The sequence below is a fragment of the Sciurus vulgaris genome, assembly GCF_902686455.1.
Source record: "Sciurus vulgaris genome assembly, chromosome: 6".
Lineage (NCBI taxonomy): Eukaryota > Metazoa > Chordata > Mammalia > Rodentia > Sciuridae > Sciurus > Sciurus vulgaris.
In genome coordinates, this window is record NC_136466.1 from 151,858,495 (window position 1) to 151,877,338 (window position 18,844).

The window sequence follows — 18,844 nt, forward strand, 5'->3', positions numbered from 1 at the left end:
AACATGTAGGTCCTCGACTAGGATGTAAGGTTGATGTTGACAAGTACAGGAATATTGCCCAGTCATGGAAGCCATTCATAACTCTGATTATTGGAAGATATGATAAAATCTAGAAAATTGGTATAATATAATTTTCCTACACATTTTTCACACTTACATCATTTTAGTATAGCCAATACTGATACCACCATTTACCGGTGATGAGTCCTGCTTCCTCAGGTGTTGAAGTATAACACCAGAGAAGCATGCTGAGGCAAGCATAGAGTAGAAAGTAAGAAGCTTAATTAAAAAAAAGTAAAAGCAGACTTCTCCCAGGTAAAAGAAGGGAACCCAAAGGCAGAATCCATGGGATGAGCAAATCTTGTCCTTTTTATAGGTTTTATTCTTCCGTTCCTTCCCCCTTATCTCTTTCCTTCCAACCTAAGTGACTAGGCCAAGTTTGCAGGTGAGATACATAAAGTGAGAAGCGGATGGGGCAGGGGGAGGGCCAAAGTGATTTGGCCAGGCAAGGGCCCAGGGGGCATTAATTAGCAGCTCCTTGCTAGTAGTATCGGACAAGCTCAGGTAAATTTGGTAATCAATGGGCTCCAGGGACCCTTGACATTCCATTTTCCCAGGGGCAGTCTCCAACTTCCAGAGGCAGATGGCTTTCGTGGCCTCCATTTCCTTGATCTGATCTGCTCCCCTATTTCTACACTAACTGCCTGTCCCCAATCCTGGCTTCAATATCACTTTCTGCAACACACTCACCATGCACACACACACACACACACACACACACACACACACACACACACACATGAAATTAAGAAGGCTAATATAACATGATTAGTAACAGGATTTATTAGAATGATAGAAAGAAAGCAGAGCTCTCCAGCAGGGAGGGGTCCCAAACGAGGCTGGCAATGGGTGTTTGTTGTCCAGAGGATTTTATGGGTTTGATCTGTTCCTGTAGGTGATTGGTGGGGCACAAGATTCAGAAAGGGGTCAATCAACTTTATTTTGTTTTCAATAACAAATCTGGGAAGAGCAGTTTTTAAGCTTTTATTAACATAAGGGTTGTGGTGAGGAAGTGCGTTGGAGAAGATTTTGTGATTGTCCATTGCTAGAGATAAGGGTAGGGGTGATTATGGAAGAGCCATTGCATTTGAAGCCATCTGGTCATCTGTAGAATATTCCCCAGGCTAGGATGGCATCATCTCCTCCAGCTTTTCTTCTCCAAGACCCTTTTCCTGATTCATATGAGTGGCCTAGTTTTTTGCCTCAATAATATACATATTTTATGAATTTGCTTTTTCGACTTGAATCTCTTTCCTAGATACTATAATCATAAAAAGACTCATGCAATATTATTTCCTACTTGTCAGAAGATAAACTATAATAAGTAAATAAATGAGGCAATGGCTCTTTGGCCTGCACGTCAAATATCTAAAACACTCTGGCATGTAGGTGGCACTCAATAAGCAGATAGCAAATGCATGAATACAGAGGCGGAGCTTTGTGTAGGTTTTAAGTGGTCATATGAAATGTACATGTGTATGTTTCAATGGTGTAAATGTACAACTATTCTCTTCTAAACAGACGTTTAAGTTGTTTTTGTTTTATTCATTTTGCTTTGCTATTTTGTTATGAAACAGGTAACATAGCATGCTGTAGACATACTACATACATTTATGTAGACATAAATCCTTACACAGTAGTGTTTTTTGGTAGGATATATTACTTTGGGATTTATATATCATTTTATAGCCAGTTATGTCCAGATTATCTTTTCTATCTATTGTGAGAACTGATCGTTCCAGTGACATTTATTGACTAGGTGCCAATTTCCTCAGTTTCTTGGTTGGAGTGAATGGTTCTTAAATTTCAAATTAAAACATGGCAATTTTATGACTGAGAAGTACATCTGCTTTTTATTTTACTCCAGAATATTATAGTTATTATTCCCATTCTATCCTTTCTTTTCTATGTTCTATTATTCCTTTTACTATAATTATAGTTACTTAGGAATTATATAGCTATCATTTTTATAGTTTCTGGATGTTTTAATTATTAATTTCCCCTCAACTCCTACTTTGATATTATACAAATATAATCCTATTGTGATTTCTTTTTAAACTAATTCTGTGTCAAAGAAAGCTATAATTATTTAGGAATATAGATTTTGTCTAGTTAGATTTTTATTTATTTATTTTGTTGCAATATCTTTCAAGATGCAAATATAGTGATCTATAGGAATTTTTAAAGAAGTTATAAACCTTGAAAACCAACATGAACTTTATGGAATGAATTCACATGATCATATTTGTTGTTAACATTATTAAGGGGTGTGTGAAGTGTAAAGTGAAGGGAAACTCTTGGAAAACTTAATAGTTTAATTGTACATGGTTACATAAAACATAATAATAAAGAGTTAACCATGGAAATGAAAAAGTGTGATACATATATAACATATATGAAATGTCAGTAAATCATAAAGGGAGATATCAATAAATCAGTTATTGATTAACTTCAAATTGTAGAGAATAAGTTCTTAAGAAATCACAGATCAATAAAATGATAAAATTTTGTATTTTTTTAGCAGATTTATGTCATATTTTGCATGAAGTTTAAAAAAACTGAAAAGGAAATACACAAATAATTTCATATGCAAGCTGTCAATTGAAATTTATCAATGGTGCCAATTTAATTGAATGAAGAAAGTGTGGTCATTTCAACTCCTGATGTGGAATTAAGATATTAATAGAAAAAACAGTAAACTCTAATTACTTTACTTTTAGTGAATCATCAGGGGTATTATTTCCAGGAAATATTTAAAAATGTTCTAAACCTAATGGCTAACTATAAAATTTCTAGAATAAATTATATAATTTTATTTCAATAGGTATGCCAAAGTATCTCAGAAAACCTTATTTAAAGAGTGATAAATTATCAAAGTTAAAAACTTTCACCTTTTAAAAGTTACCATTGTTAAGAGGAAAAGGCCAGCCACATGCCATAAGAAATGAAAGAAAAAAAGGAGTAATCTTTAAAAAAAATGAAAGGGCAAAAAAAAAAAATTATGAACAAAAACTTGAACGAGCACTTTACAAATGATGGACCTGGAGCCATAAGCACAGAGATTTTCTACAACTTTAATCGTTATGGAAATGCAGATGGGGCCACAATGATACACTCCAGCATTTTTATTTTGGAGGGTAAAATAAAAGTAAAGTAAGCAGCAATAAGAACAAGGAGAGCAATAAACCCCAGCAAATCTGCATTCTCCGTAGGTGTGTATGAAGAAGAGGAGGAAGAGGAAGCCTGCCTTCCACAGTGCTGGAGAGAACGCTCCAGAGAAGATGCCTCTGAGGAGTGGCCCCAACATGAGCATCAGCCAAGGATTCCAGGACCCATTTCTAGAAAGTCACCCCAGGGAAACAAATCGCACGTCCATGGAAAACTAGAATATGACCACTGAGAGCAGATTATACACAATAATAACCAACTGGAACCAATGCAAAGCCCATAAACTTAAAAATGGATAAAAAGTTGCTGTGCATAGATGGATAACTTCTATGAAATTAAGTGACATTTGTACATAAAACAGAATTTATTAGGTAAACATAAAACAGTTGCTTGTATGAAAGCATCCAGAAACGAAAGGAAAGACACAACATCTTTTTATTCTAAAAGAATCAAAGCTTTTAAAACTATGGCAACAGAAAGAGATGGGGTTACAATGAGTTAAGGTCAGGTACTATAGCTTTAAAAAGAAGAAAATTTGGGGAGAAATTGAAATGATCTTTATCTCAATTTGGTGATAATTTTATAGATATAGATGTTTGTGAAAATTCATCAAATTTGGCTCTTTTTAAATTTTTTTAATTTTAATTTTTGATTCATTATACACAAATGAGATACAACTTTTCATTTCTATGGTTGTGCACATTATAGATTCACACCATTCATGTAATCATACATGTACATAGGGTGATGATATTTGTCTCATTCCACTATCTTTGCTTCCCCTGCCTCCTCCCCTCACCTCATTTACATTTACACACTCCAATGCTCCTAAATTCTTCCCTTACCCACTCCTGCACACTCCCCTCCATTACCTATCAGCATCCACTTATCACAAAAAAACTTTCAGTCTTTGTTTTCTCGGGATTGGCTTATTTCACTTAGCATGATATTCTCCTGCTCCATCAATTTACCTGTAAATGCCATAAATTTATTCTTCTTTATGGCTGAATAATATTCCATTGTGTATATATACCACAGTTTCTTTATCCATTCATTTGTTGAACAACACCTAAGTTAGTTCCACAATCTAGCTATTGTGAATTAAGCTGCTATAAACATTGAAGTGTTCAACTTCTCTAATAATTAGAGAAATGCAAATCAAAGCCATCCTAAGATTTCCTCTCACTCCAATTAGAATGGCAATTATCAAGAATACAAGCAACAATAAATGTTGACTAGGATGTGGGGGAAAAGCACACTAGTACATTGCTGGTGGGACTGCAAATTGGTGCAGCCACTCTGGAAAGCAGTATGGAGAATTCTCAGAAAACTTGGACTGGACCCACCATTTGACCCAGTAATCCCACTCCTGGATTTATACCCAAAGGACTTTAAATCAGTACAATAACACAGCCAGATTAGACTCTTAAAGGTAGTACATTTAAAACTTTATACATCAAAAATAAAGTCCAATTTAAAATATCCTATGCATTAATCACTAGGCAATCCTCAGTGAATCAAATAATTTTAATATTCTGTGGTCTACTTAATTGTTCAAACAATTTAAGCACTTTTTGACATAGCACTTCTCCAAGTATAGGAATCAGGGAGAGGACCTGTGCCCTACTTCTTTAATTGGCTCAGAATGTTCAATTATTTTAGTTTGTCTGGCTTGTCTTATTTTATGTACAGAAAAAATGGCTTCCAATCTCTTTGCAGAACAGATCTTAGATTGGATGAACCTCAACAAAGTTTTTGAATTTCTATTCTTAAATTATTTTCAGATAAAATAATTGTGAAAAGAACTCCAGATCTATGGCTCAAGTTGTATCTCATTTGAAATTCTGGGGCCTGGGGCGGTACGGCTCAGTGGTAGAGTGAGTACTTAGCATGGGCAAGGCCTTTTGTTTGACCTCTAGCAAACACACGTGCACACACATGCAATTCTGTTACTCTATGGTCTATTGACTGGTATTTATTTTGAACCAAGGGAATCTCATTAAGCATAAAAGTAACTAAAAATTGAGTTACTTTCTGAAAACTACTAAAAGTTCAAATTTTGGTGCACATTTTAAAAAATGTAATGATAAAGACATATGTGCTCTCACGTGCACATTAAAATTAAGAAACAGATCCAGGGAAGATAATGTGCATGGAAAAGATAGAATATTTATCAACAAACAGTCCCTCCCTTCTTCTATGAATTTGACATTGATTAACTTAATTTGGTCAGAAGAGAGTGAAGAGGTGAGACCTTAGCAAAGTTTTAAATGTGGTATAGAGGATTGCTCTTTTTGTCCTTTAGGGATCTGCCATCAGAAGAAAGTGACTTGAGTAGCAGTCACTGACATAAACACAACTGGGAGTTATTGGAAAAGATCTGAGTCTACTTAGCAGCTTGACAGCAAGACCAGGTTATCCTACTGCAGTCTGACAGAACAATAGCTGTTCTTCACACATAGGAGCTGAGAAAGAAATATTTCTAAAAGTTGCTGAGAGTTAAGAGTTTGCTTATTAAACAGGGTAAAGTAGCTCATTAAAATGTAAAACCGTATTGATTTATATGTAATTTTATTAATGGGTAAGAATGGAGGTTGAGGAAAAGGGGAGATAGTCATCAAATGATACTAACTTTAAGTTACACAATGAATTAACTACCGGATATCAAACATACGGCAGGGCGACTTCATTAAAAAATGTTCTATACTTGATTTTGACAGGAGGATAGGTGTCAATTTTTTGTACCATACATAAAAAAATGGTTAGTATATGAGGTGGTGGATATGTTAAAAAAATGTCTTGATTTGCACACAGTATAGTTACGTGCTTAAACAGAAGACTAATACAAACCTTTCAGAATAATTGAAACTGTTATTAACACAGTCAAATCATAGAGCAACATCTAAACACAAGTAAAAACATTATCTTCATTAGCTTTGAGAAGTAATTTTTGTTTAGCACAATGTTTACCCATTGCATATAAGAAAAGTATTTCAATATGTCAATGTTCTCATACAAAAACAGGTTTATATGTAAAAAATTCCATTTTTTTGCAAAATTCTAACCATCACAGGAAACTTCATGTACAAAGGATAATTATTTTGATGAATGGATTCTCTTAAATAAGTAGCAATGGGTTATGTAGTGAAAAGACATAAGTATTGGTAGAATATTGATAACATACATATAAGTACATATAAATATGTATTTTCTGTAAATATGTCAATATAATCAGGTTAACCCATAGTCAAAAGTTCATATTTTCTATTTAAAGTTCTAAGTGCTGTTACACCACGAACAGCGTAACCAGACAATGTGTCCATATTAGTAGTTAAAGAGTATATTCTTGAAATATACAAGCAGAATTGTATAATGCAGATAGGTACTAAAATAATCTTGCAATTTTTATAGTCAGTCTTTCTGTTTAAGACTGACCTATCATAGGCCTGGGATTTGTGAGAATGTGAGTGGTCATGTTGGAATCTCAGGTTTTCAGACATAGTATTACCAAAACCATGAACATCTATGATTTGAGGGAAAGGGATGGAGGAGTGATTTAATACATCAAATAGTAGTTCTTTTTATTTATTTATTTATTTTTAATTTATTTTTGAGGTGAGACTATTAACAAGTAGTGATTCATTTCCGCCAGGTGATCACCAATAACATCCAGGAATCTTGTCATGATTAGCATCCACACACAGTCAACTACCGTTTAGGATTTTTGCACAAGTTTAGAAGATGTGTTAAGGCCATTCCTCACTTCTGGTTGCTCCTGCCTTCTACCCCAGATTTTCTCAGGACCAGTCAAGCCCTGGGATCAACAAAGGAGCCAGCTACATTCGCTTTACCTATACTTAAGTATTTCCTGTCTCTCAGGTAATTTTGGGTCTTCAACGATGCTGTCTTCCTTCAGAGTTTCCACGTTTGCAGTGGCAAAGGACTCTCGCACCTCCACTTGCCTAAATGCAATTGGGATGGAGAGGATAGACGTTCAGCCTCATTCTCTGCTAAGACGTGTATTTTTAGTTGTAATGCATTTTAGCTTTGCATCAGTGTAGTATTTCATAATCAGTTAAAATGTATCAAAGATTTACAAAATATGGCAATGAAATCAGTACAGAAAGATATAACAAACCTTACTACAGTACAGTTTTATTACTATTTCAGCAACCCAATCTCTCAGCCATCTTCCTAGATTGGAGCATAATCACTAGATTATGTAGGAGATTATCCATCTACTATAGATTTAGTGGGAGGTTATAACTCCTTTTTTCCAAAACAAATAGAACGAGACATACATCTTTCTCTACTCCCTCCCCTTTTTCAAAATCTAAGAATGTATAAGATTGAAGAATAAGTTTCTCTCTCCGGAGAGTTAGCATTTTGGAGCTTCACACAGAATTATAGGATTGGCAAAAGATTATTCCCAGACCTGAACAACCAGACACTTCTAGGTGTACAGATCTGGCATACCCGTGTCCTTTGTGGATATTCAGGGACAAGACTAGAGCATTTGTGATGATTTTGCCTGCGGTGTTGCTGTAAGCATATCTCTCCATTGCTTGGGTTTTGACTCTGCCATTATTTTGCTTTCTTTCTAAGTCCACTTTTACATCTATCCCATGAATTCTCGAAGCTACCAATTAGGCTGCCAAAAGTTTTTTTTTTAAAAATCTTCTAAATAAATTGAAATTAGCTTCTAATGCTTGATCAGGGAAACTCTGATTTAGTTCATTCTCCATATGTCCTCTTCCTTAAAAGGCTGTTCATTATTTCCTGAAAATATTTGGCAAAAACAAAGACAGCAAGTATTCCTTTGATACCTCTTCCTCCCTTTATATTGAGACTAAAATGAAAGAATCATCTCACTATTTTCACTCATTGAAGACATTTTAAAAAAAGAAAAGAAAAATGTGCAATATGTATAAACTATCATCAGGGGTCCTATTTAATGAGTATTACAAAAGCTAGTCAGTTAAGAGTTTTTACAATTAAAATAGCAAATACTCTCATGTCCTCAGTTTTCAAGATTTTTTTTTTTCTTTTATGTTTCAGAGACAGTCCCTTAGGATATTTCTCTAGAGTAAATATGTGCTAAGTTTGAGGACATGACTAGTCAATGTGACAATATTCTCTGTGATTAGATATTCCCTATTTGTGTTTTATTCTTATGATGATGTTGAAGAACTAAGGATCTACTTTGGTGAAATGACTCAAGTTTATAAAAATAAATTAAACTGAAAATTAGCTATTTAATTAATGTATGAAGGGCATGTATCATACAACCCAACAAGAATGTTATGAAATTTAAAATAAAATATAAACTACAAAAAAAAACTCTGATTATCATCAATTGTCAATTGTTCAGGATCTCCTATGAAGTCGTTCATATCCATCTCTTCTTACCGTCAACTTAGATATTCAATATACAATTTTATTTTTTGTTTTTATAGTGCTTTAATAGCAACTTACGTACTCAATAGATTACCTAAGAAATGATTAGCAAACACTTACTTCATGCCTTAATTAAATTTCCACTGAAGATGTATTTTGATAAGATTATGTATTTGTACAGTGTGACAGTTTTGTTCACTTTCATTCTAGCTTTGGACCATGGTTATGAGGATCAATACTCTCAACTAAGAAAAAAATATAGATTAAAAGTCAAAAAATAAGCTTTTGTCGATATTAATTTTTAATGTTTGGTGAAGTAGAAGTATTTTAATAAAGGAAAAATCTATTGTGAACATCAGGATTTTAGTCTACTTAAACTGACTTTTACATATTTCTAGATAAATATAAAGAAATTAAAATGAAAATCACGTAGGTCAATAAAAATATTTATTATAATACTTGAAATATATGTTTCATGCTTCTATACATATAAGGAAATCAAAATTCAGAAAGATAAATGGTTGAACCAAATTAAAGTGATATCAGCATAGTTACTTCCATGTATATTGCATATTAATAATGGCATTATGTTTATGGTATTCCACTTTATTATTAATAAATACAGTAGAGTTATATCAGATTGTCAGAATGGATTATATGAAGTATATAAACTGTATTAGTTATGATCTGTTATTTCTAATTAAAACAATAGATGAACTATATTGATTATTAAAATTATGTTGGTTTTAGTGTGGAAAAACTGATAATATTCTAACAAAACTTCATTGAAGGGTTATTTTTTATTGGTGCCTAATAATTGCACTGGATAGTGGGTTTCATTGTATCTTCTCACCTGCACGTAGCTTTATTTCATTCCCCAGCACCTCTCCTCCTTCCTCCTCCAGGTCCGTCAATTTCATTAGAATCCTTTATTTTCCTTTCTCTCCCAACCTTTCAAAAATGAGAGAAACTCTGACTTAGTTTGCTCACTACTTCAATCCACTTTTCTGCGAATAGGTGTTTTTGTAGAAATCTTAGAACTGCATACTCAGACACTAGTATGTCTGATGAAAAGGATGTATGTTTTCTGTTTGGAGTAAATCTTTTGTTTTTTTTTTTTTTTTTGATTGTGAAAAGTTAATATAATTATATAAAATGCCCAATTTCTTTGTATAGTATGTTTCTGAAAATATGTTATAAAAGGCTTTTATAAAATCATATTTCCTTTTTCTACTTTATTTTCTTACAATAATGTTAAAATTTAGATTTTTCCATGATAAAGTATAGGAGTATGCAAAACACAATCACAAAATACTCATTCACACGAAGTATTTATTTGTATACATGCTGACATGCAACACTAGGAGATCATAAAATTATTCCATTTAGTTTCTTTAAGAATGTTATCCAAATGACCTATCAAGTTACGAAAGTGTACATTTTTATGATAGTATGTAATAAAAATGAACAGAGAACTGCCCAGAATGTTTCCAATATCTGGTGTTTGAATTACTCAAGAAATCATACCATCTGTCTTTCTTTTTGAGTACACGTATTCGTCATCACAGAGTACAACTTTGTTTTGATAGTTCCCAATTATTTGGTTCTTTCCACTTTTTCTTAAAATATCTTCCAATATATGTGTTTTCATCTAGTATTAAGATTATTTGGTTCATTTTTTTAATGGTGTCTGTTTTCCTTCAAGTCTAAAATAGATTTGTTTATAAAAATATAAGAAAAACGGAGTCAGATATGAATTTGCTAGAGTATGTTACAATATGACTGAAGTGACTTCTTCCTATATATTTCTTTCTATATATGAAATGTCTATAGTTAACAAAAGTTTGCACCTTAACTCTATAGGATGTCTCAGAATTTTTATTAATTTCTGTCTGCTTCATATAAGACTCCCAAGGTGGCAAAATGATATTAGCTGCAAATTATTCATTTCACTTGATTGTACTTGACTGATTTTAAACTTCTATTGAAATACAGTCATATAGATAGATAGATGATAGATAGACAGATAGATAGATAGATATAGAGATATTTTTTGGTCCTGGGAATTTAACCACAGGGCTCTTTACCACTGAGCCATATCTCCAGGTCAGTTATTTATTTATTTATTTATTTATTTATTTATTTATTTATTTATTGAGACAGTGTATTACTAAATTGCTAGGAGTCTTGCTACTTAGCTGAGATTGGCCTCGAACTTGTGATCCTCCTGTCTCAGTCTCCTTAGTTACTGGGGTTACATTATATTCACACAAAATTGATCAAAGGTTTTTGTAATATAACTTTTCATTTTGCATGTCAAGAGTTTGGAATCAGTTATACAACTTTTTTTCATTTCTCTGGCAAGGTTGCTAAATTCCTTTATGTCAAAATTTTCTTACTTATAAAGTGGAGAAACTAATATTCCTTTATGTATGTCTGCTACAATGTTGTTATTCAATTCATTAAATATTATTTTAGAACATATTTTATTTTAATATTCATTCTAGTATTTTAGAATATTTTATTCAACAGTTTGTTTCAAATCCATGTGAATGAGTAATGAGAACTATTTAGTTATATCCAACCCTTATTTAAAAACCATTCAATTCTGAGTAGGTTACTGTATGGGTAGGACACAAGAGTGAAGACATATTTATTATCTAATAATAAAATTTACTTTAGAAGGACTGTCTTCTGTGGACATGACCTTAATTTACCTGACATTTTATTAGGATCAAATTAACATCCATCATTTAAATGTTTGTAATTATCTATTATCTGTCTCTGAAATTTAACATTTGTTAAACTGCTCCTATGAAATGGCACTTTGAAAAAAAGGCAAGCAATAAATGCAACCCTGAAAATAGCAGGTTTATAAATGCATACTGACAGGGTTTATTAATCACTGCAATGAAATTAACAGTGCATAGTTAAGATGAAATCATTCAGTTCATGGCTAGAAGAATATCACAGAGACCTTTAAATGCATTAATGTGATCCAATATAAATCCAGTTTTAAACTTTCAAAATAATTATGAGGTTCAGTAAATTTCACCCCAAGTCAAAAGTATATTTGAAGTATGGGGTTTAGTTCTTTTCCTAACAAATCTACATAATGGAAATGAAGAACTTCACAATGACAATATCAAAGATGAATAAGTGAAAGTAAGATAAGGAATATACATGAAAATAGCAGAAAGTGATTGGCTGAAAATCTTGGTTTTTCTGCTGATGTCTTTAAAACAAATTTTCTGAAAGGAAAACTTAATTGCAGAAAAACTTAGAAGTATGAATTTTATTTAAGCAAGATATCATAACAGGTTCAATTTTCAAGGACTTAGGAACAGTAATTTCTTGCCATTTTACTTATGTCACTACTCCATAGTTACTAATTAGTAGTCTTCAAAGTGACTTTATCTCCTCTAGCAAGTGTGCAAGTGCATGTAAAACTTTTAGAATTTATACGGTAACATTTACAAGTTCACACTATTAAGTTTCTAAAATCCCAAATAAGATCTTAAGCTTACTACTAATATTTATGTCCTAACTTAGGTTACTTTCATAAAAACAGTCCTATGCTCTGTATTTTGTTTTAATTCTTATCAACTTGTGATAATTTTGATTTGATGAAACTCTAATTTTAATATAATAATTAAAATGAATTTATTTCTGGACAAATATTTGGTTTTTAAACTTCTTCCATGCATATATTTTCAACCTTCCCTCATTTCCCTAAATTTCCCAGTAAATAGTTAAAATCTAAAAAATAGAAAATGAAGTTAGAATTTTTTGGAATAGATGTCAATTGCACTGGACAGTTTTAATTTCACCAGCATCACTTTTATATTTTTAAGATTTGTTGCTTATAGCAAAATCACACATTTGAAAGTCAATATTTATATTTTTCTACAAGATTGTCAGATTTAACTTAATTTTTTTGGAAATAATTTTAGATATAAGAAAAGTTTCAAGAAAAACACAAGATATTCTTATGTGTCCATGTCCCAGCTTCCCAATTTGATTTCTTACATTGTCATGATACATTTGTGAAAACTAAGTTTAAAACAGAATTTTAATACTGTTACAACACTATTAACTGAAGTATCAACTTATTCAGATTTCAGAATCTTGCCATTAGTGACTTATTTATTCATGTAATTCATTAGTTGAAGGTTTGAATTCAAGATAACAAATGACCTGCAGACACCATGATTAGCCTCCTCTAGTCTGATGGTTTCATCATCTTTCTTGTTTGATTAGGACTCTTACAATTTAGCTGTGAATTATGTTTTCTTAGCCATGATGGTTATACAATTGGGGAATAATATCACAGATTCAAATGCCTTCACAAAACATGACAATGTCTTCATGATATTGTGCCAAGGATGATGAAGTCTATATCTATTATTTGGTTGTAGATATCTGCCAAATGTCTACACAATAAAGCTATATTTTTTTCTTTCCACACTTTATTGGAAGTAAGTAAGGCCAACCCATATTTAGGGAAAACCAATTAAGCTTCTACTTTTGTTGGGAGGAATATGAAATATTTAGTAGTCATTGGTTAAAGCCAACAGATTATTTAGTAAGTATTTGAGAGATAATTAATACTTGGCAACTATACCTTTTTCTATAAATATGACTTCTTCTTCATATTCTTCTGTAGATCTGGCCTACAGCAATTATTGTGTTATCTTAAAAGTTATTTTCTTTCTTTCTTTTTTTTTTTTTTTTGGGGGGGGGGGAGGAGGTACTAAGAATTGAACCCAGGGGCCCTAACCACTAAGCAACATCCTCAGCCCTTTTTATATTTTGTTTAGAGACAGGTGTCTTGCTAAGCTGCTTGGGCCTTGTTAAATTGATGAGTCTGGCTTTGAACTATTTTCCTGCCTCAGTCTCCCAAGCCACTAGATTATAGGCATACATCAACTGCTCCCTTTTCCCATATTTTTAATACTTTAATTATTTTTAGTTTTTATTTATGAATGTTTTGTGACTTTTTCACCTTTTAAAGTATTCAATGATTTATTTGTATCAATATGAATTTCTGAATATTTTATTGTAATGTTGCAGTCTGTTAGGATCATTATTTATTCTGTAGTTCAAATTTTTTCTACCTTTGACCATTGGAAGTTGTGTTGACTCTTGTAGGTTTCTGAGAAACCACCACTTCCCTTTCACTACAAGATGCATTTTTCACTCTACACTAGATTTAGCCATTTATCAAAAGAGTTCAGATCTTTTTATTTCAAAATAACATTTAGAAAATAAATTTGGGGTGCCAGATGGGGTCTCGACAATGAGGAAATTGCAGGCTCTAAGTCCTCTCAGAAGACAAAGCTAGGAAATAAACACTAAACTTTTTTCCTGCATATATACTTTTAAGTATATGCATAAAATTATAGCAATTTTCTCAACATAGAGTCCAATGTTCTAAATTTTTATATGTTTTCATATTCATGCTTTTGAATACTTGCACATATGTCACACATTTTTGTATTTATGTTTATATTTACAATCTGCATATATGGTCAAAAAAATAAGAATTGCTTCTGTCAGTTCCTACTAGAATTCGATAAAAGAAGTTCACTGTAATTACGGTTATTTCTTACTTCTTTCTCTAGCTTTAAAAAACATGCCTGCAATTATGTATAGTTCATTTAAAAATCTATCACACAGATTGGGAAACTGGGCACCCATGTCTATGGATGATTATATTTCAAAGGATGACTTCTATATCAGTGAAAAATATTCCTGGCTTTTACAATTAAAACATCTCCAAGGAAAAGAAACTTTAGAAATGCATGTTGCCCAGTTAAATGTTCCAAAAACAAGAAGGTCTGGGAGTGTGTAGTCATGATCTGCCTAAAGTTTTGTTCAGCTTAGGGGACTGTGAGGACTCTTAGAGTTCAAAGCTTCCTGGACAAATGGACTGCAGGAAGGAGCATTCATATGTCTGCTGGATCCTGAGACTTCCTCACCTAGCTCTTACTTGGCATTTAGCAATTTGTTGAAATTTCTGGCTTAATCTTAAAAACATACACATTACCTGACTTATTTTACATTCTGCTTCTGGTCCAGTGTCATCTTGCATATTTAGGTGTTTATCATATCACGTAGGTTCTTCACTATGTTCAAGAAACATCTTAAATCTTCAGTTGTCCAGTTGTTTTCCTGTTTGTTAGGGGCAGGGCAAAGGCTCTTTCCAGCTCCCTCAATCTCTGAACTGAGATGAGAAGTACAATTGTTTATGCCTCAGATTACATCCTTTGAATGTACAAACTTGAAATCATTTTCTCCTTAATGTAGAAGGCGACCACATAACATGAATGCTTAAATGTATTTCTTGAATTAAGTTATTTATATACCTGAACATCTGTTGTAACATTTATTACCAAACTAAGAACACACACTCTTCATCATACAAATGTGTTTACTGAGGCAAAGAGGACATAAGTGCCTTCTTAAGCATCATGGGTCCAATTTATGGCCAAGGCTTTTTACTTTGGAGTGTAAGACTCTTTATATGATGCAATCATTTGTATTAATAATTCTATTTTTTCAAAATATGTTTCTATATTGTACTTACTATTTTGAGGGTTGCCTTCATTTGATAAAAATATGGAGTAGATGTACTGATATTCAATGCATACAGATAATTATGTATGTGATTAGAAAGATCATTTAATATGATAATATTTTACTATTTTATCTCAAGGAACTTTGAGTTTTTATTTTTGTACCTCTGTAGAGTCAAATATTTCCTGATTTTCTTTTGACTTTCCTCATCAAATTATGTGTCAAAATTAATTGGCATGTAATTAGTGTAGCCATTGTGAAAATTAGTAAGGATTTTCCTTCAAAAATTAAAAATAGAAGTACCTATGATACTATAATCCCACTCGTAGGTATATAACCCAAATAAATGAAGTCAATATGTTAAAGATGTGTCTTGATGTTCATGTTCATTTTAACGCTATTCCCAATAGTGAGGAAATAGGAATAATCTATATGTCTGTTGACTGACAAATGGATAACAATATAGTCTAAACACTGGAATACTATTCAGTCATACAAAAGCACAAAAACCTGACATTGTCAGCAACCTGCATCGAAATGGAGATCATTATGATAAGTGAAATCAGTCAGGCACAGAGAGACAAATACCAAACATAAGTACAAATTTACCTTATGGAAATTGAGATAAGAATGGCAGTTACCTGAGGGAGAGGAGAATGGTGAGGGGGAAGAAAAGGATTAGTTGATCAGTGTGGACTAAGTTACAGTTATGAGCAAGAAATTCTCATGTGCCTTTGCACAGAAGGATAACTATGGATAACAACAATGTACTGTGCATATCAGAAAGATCATTAGTAATTTTTAAAGTTTTGAAAAGAAATAAGAAATGCGCGAGTTGTTCTGTTCAACTTGATGTAGATATGTAATACACAAATGTATCGAAACAACATGGAACCACATGAATATGGATGATTTCACATTTTTATGTATCTGTTAAAAATAAATTTAATTTTTAAATCTTATGAATGTTCACATAGTAAATGAAGATAAGAAATATCTGGTGGCATTGTTATAAAAATGCAGAGAAATATTTTATTGTTTTGCATCATTTTCCTGATAAGTTGTGAAAATCTATCCAAAATGGTATAATTAATTTCTAAACAATAATTAATAATTTCAGAATTTAGAAACTATTCATCATTAAGATGAAATAAAGGATTGTAACAGGGTTATTAAGTTGATAATTTAATAAGAAGTGAGGTATGTTTAAAATTACAGCTAGGGCTGGGGTTAAGGCTCAGTGGCAGAGTGCTTGCCCAGCATGTGTGAGGTGCTGGGTTCGATTCTCAGCATTGCATAAAAATAAGTAAAATAAAATAATTTTTAAAATACAAAACATTAAAAAAATTACAAATAATTTCTGAAATGAAAGAATGGACAAAATGAAGAAATGAATTATGATAAAGTTTATAATACAGAGGAAAGTAGAAAAGTTTTCATTTTCTATTATTGAAAAAATTCCAAATCTAAGAGATACATTTTTAAAAAATCTGCAGACAGAAAAATGACTGACACATTGGGATACTGTGAAACACAGTGCATGATGTCATGGTCATCCGTGAAGTGCCAGTCAAATCACCAGGGAACCCCTTTTATCCTTCAATAGTCAATCTCAAACAATCATAAGGAAATATTAACATGTTCATTGTATAAACAGTAATTCAACAAAACTGCATCATGTATTTTTTATATGACAAGGAGGATACTGGATTCTGAACAAATGAAATACAGTCATCCTTATCATGATTTATACCCCATTGTAGGAAAAAAGGCATTTAAAATTTACAATGATGATTATTTCATTATGATTATGTCAATTATCTGCTGGAGAAGTAAAAGTGGTAAGAAAGCGTCTAACAGACGATTTACTGTGGCTTTATATTTCCACAGTCTTTTTGTTATTAAACAGATATTCGATAGATAAATCGAAGTTGGAACAGAAGAAGAAAATTCGTAGGAGTGATAACAGTACATGGATTTTCTGAGACATGTATGGGCAGTGTTTTGTCCAAAACCAGAAGTCTGTTCATTGTGCTTGGATTTTGATAAGCAATGTGGGAAGGGCTCAGGATGCATTTGAAGAGTCGAGGTCAGTTCACGTTAAGCTACAAAAGGGGTAAAGGCCTGTAGTCTAAAGTTAAGTCTTACAGAAGAATGCTCAGCAAGGAAAGAAATGATGAGAACTGGACTATGCACATCGACTCTCACTGAGTTGTGGCAGTGGGAGTGTTGGGGAAGGAGCAGCAATAGTGTCCCCAGGCACTCAACACCGTTGTCCCCAAAAGCATCATTATGGAAAAACTTCTCTCATGGTATTTATTTGCTCATTTAGTGTTTGCCTCTGACAAAGAAAGAATGCACAAATATTAAACACTCATTGAAACCATGTTTTTGGAAAACTAACCAGGGGTGTTCAGCCTGAAGCAGTGCTATTCATGTAAGTGTGTGCATTGTGTCCTCTGGAATCTTTTCTTATTTGATCTCATGACCTGTTCTCTGCAAGAAGGCCCCTCAAGTTGCACAGTTCTTAACTTCTTTTTCTTGTCAAATACAATTAGTTACAATTCTATTCTAATATTCAACTTTTATTTATTTACGGTTATGTTTTGGCAATTTATTTTTTTTAATAGACTTGGATTATTAACATTTATTACTAAATTATTCATACATTGTTGTTGTCATTGTTTTTTTGCCTATAAAACAACCATTTTTTAATATATACAGAAAACGTTTTTTTCAGGTGCCAGCTTGAATAGTATATCTATTTGAGCCTGTAATCCCAGTGGCTCAGAAGGCTGAGGCAAAAGAGAGAGTTCAAAGCCAACCTCAGAAATTTACCAAGACCCTAAGCAAATCAGTGAGAATGTGTCTCTAAATAAAATATTTAACAAGGGCTGGGGATGTGGCTTGGTGGTTAAGTGCCCCTGGGTTCAATCCCCAGTACAAAAAAAAAAAAAAGGCCCTATAAAAAAGTATTTCAAATGCTGACACATTGTTGTTATGTAAGTGCTCTAAAAGCTAATTATTTTTCATTTTCCAAGTCATTTATAGTCTCCCCTATGAAAACTTTTGATGGATGCTGTCAAGAGAGGAAGGTAGCAGTGAATACAGGAAAATTTGATTATTCAATGTGTATGGAAGATAGTCTCTGTAAGGTTATGTCTTTAGTTTACTTTTATTATAGTTTTGTGTGCATCAAACCCTAGATTAAAATCTATCTAAAGCAAATTTTAGAAAGATACTTTCTCTCTCAGCTTTTAGCTTATATTTCATTTGCTTTGTGCCATTAGAGCTTTACCAGTGCGGAACTAGTTTTTAAAATGCTTATTGAGAGCCAAGCATGGTGGTGCACAGCCGTAATCCCAGCAGCTCCATAGGCTGAGGCAGGAGATCAAGAGTTCAAAGCCTACTTCAGCAAGGTTGCTTAGTGAGGTGCTAAGCAACTCAGTGAGACCCTGTCTCTAAATAAAATACAAAATAAGGCTGGGGATGTGACTCAGTGGTTGAGTGCCTTGAGTTCAATTCCCAGTACACACACACACACACACACACACACACACACACACACACACACACTGCTTATTCAGCCTAGACATCCGTTACCTCTATGGTTGATATCCATGTTGACTCTGTCAATGAA